The sequence below is a fragment of the Ursus maritimus genome, unplaced genomic scaffold (genome assembly GCF_017311325.1).
Source record: "Ursus maritimus isolate PB19 unplaced genomic scaffold, ASM1731132v1 scaffold_4, whole genome shotgun sequence".
Lineage (NCBI taxonomy): Eukaryota > Metazoa > Chordata > Mammalia > Carnivora > Ursidae > Ursus > Ursus maritimus.
The window spans coordinates 16365807-16368120 of record NW_024426552.1 but is presented as its reverse complement, the minus strand read 5'-3'; positions in this window follow the sequence as shown (position 1 = coordinate 16368120).

The window sequence follows — 2314 nt, the reverse complement described above, 5'->3', positions numbered from 1 at the left end:
CATATATTTGAAAGTTTGTCATTTTAATTCCATTTTGTGTGGTTTCTTCTATCTATTCACCATGTTTTTGGTTATAGTTTCTGGTGTTATGGTTTCTATGAATTTCTTTCCTGTAATTCCTTAATATTTTTACTTAAAGTTCTTTTTTAAAAGTTTTTATTTAAATTCCAGTTATTAACATACAGCATAATAATAGTTTCAGGTGTACCATATAGTGATTCCACACTTCTATACAACATCCAGTGCTCATCACAACAGGTGCATTCCTTAATCCTCATCACTTATTTTGCCCATCCCTCCCACCAGCCTCCCCTCTGACAACCATCAGTTTGCTCTCTCTAGTTAAGAGTCTGTTTCTTGGTTTGCCTCCCTCTCTCTTTTGTTTTGTTCATTTGTTTTGTTTCTTAAATTTCACATATCAGTGAAATCATATTGTATTTGTCTTTCTCTGACTGACTTATTTCACTGACCATAATACTCTTTAGCTCCACCCATGTCTTTGCAAATGGCAAGATTTCATTTTTAATGGCTCTGTACTATTCCATTATATATATATATATATAATAATTTTTTTAATCCATTCATCAGTCAATGGACACTTGGGCTATTTCATAATTTGGCTATTGTAGATAAAGCTGCTATAAACATTGGGGTGATTCCATTATATATCTATATAGATAGATAGATAGATAGATGGATATAGATATAGATACATAATCCATTCATCAGTCAATGGACACTTGGGCTATTTCATAATTTGGCTATTATAGATAACACTGCTATAAACATTGAGGTGATTTATCCCTCTGAATTAGTATTTTTGTATTCTTTGGGTAAATACCTAGTAGGCAATTGATGGATCATAGGGTAGTTCTATTTTTAACTTTTTGAGGGAACTCCTTACCATTTTCCAGAGTGGCTATACCAGTTTCATTCCCATCAATAGTGAAAGAGGGTTCTCCTTCCTCTAAATCCTCACCAACACCTGTTGTTTCTTGTGTCACTGATTTTAACCATTCTGACAGGTATGTGGTGATATCTCATTGTAGTTTGGGTTTGTATTTCCCTGATGATGAATGATGCTCAAACATCTTTTCACGTGTCTGTTGGCCATCTGTACGTCTTCTTTGGAAAAATGTCTGTTCATATCTTCTGCCCATTTTTGGATTATTTGTTTTGGGGGTGTTGAATTTCATAAATTCTTTATACACTTAGAATATTAACCCTTTATCAGATATGTCATTTGCAAATATCCTCTCCATAAGTGGCCTTTTAGTTTTGTTGATCATTTCCTTCACTGTACAGCTTTTTATTTTGCTTTTTATTTTGATGAAGCCCCAACAGTTTATTTTTGCTTTTATTTCCTTTCCTCCAGAGTCACATCTGGAAAGAAGTTGCTAGGGCCAATGTCAAAGAGGTTACTGCTTGTATTCTCCTCTAGGATTTTTATGGTTTCAAGTCTCACATGTAGGTCTTTATGTCCATTTTGAATTTATTTTTGTGTTCAGTGCAAGAAAGTGGTCCAGTTTCATTCTTTTGCATGTGACTGTCCAGTTTTCCCAACACCATTTGTTGAAGAGACTATCTTTTTCCCATTGGATATTCTTTCCTACTTGTAGAATATTAATTGACCAAATGGTCAATGTCAGTTAACTTCAGGGTTTTCTATTCTGTTCAATTAATCTATGTCTATTTTTGTACCAGTACCATACAGTTTTGATCACTACAGCTTTGTAATATAACTTGAAGTCTAGAATTGTGATACCTCCAGCTTTACTTTTCTTTTTCAACATTAATTTTCCTATTCTGGGTCTTATCTGGTTCCATACAAATTTTAGGATTGTTTGTTCTTGCTCTGTGAAAAATGCTGGTGGTATTTTGATACGGATTGAACTAAATGTGCAGATTGTTTTGGGTAATATAGACATTTTAACAATATTTGTTCTTCCAATCTGTGAGAATGGAATGTTTTCCCATTTCTTTGTGTCGCCTTCAATTTTTTTCATCAGCGTTTTATAATTTGCACAGTAGAGGTCTTTCTCCTCTTCGGTTAGTCTTATTCCTAGGTATATTATTTGTTGTCATTGTTGTAGTTTCAAGTAACATGGACTGTTAATTGATCTATGGATAAGAACTACTCAGTGCAGGTCAGTAACCAGGTCAGCCCCTACTCTGTTAGAGTGATGTCCTGTAGAGTCTTCAGGACCTAAGTTAACAGGCTATTTGCATGATTTCATGTCATCTACAGTACTAAGAAAACGAGGCGCTATATCAGTTTAGATGAAATGCACTGCTGGCAGTCAAATCCAGTCCC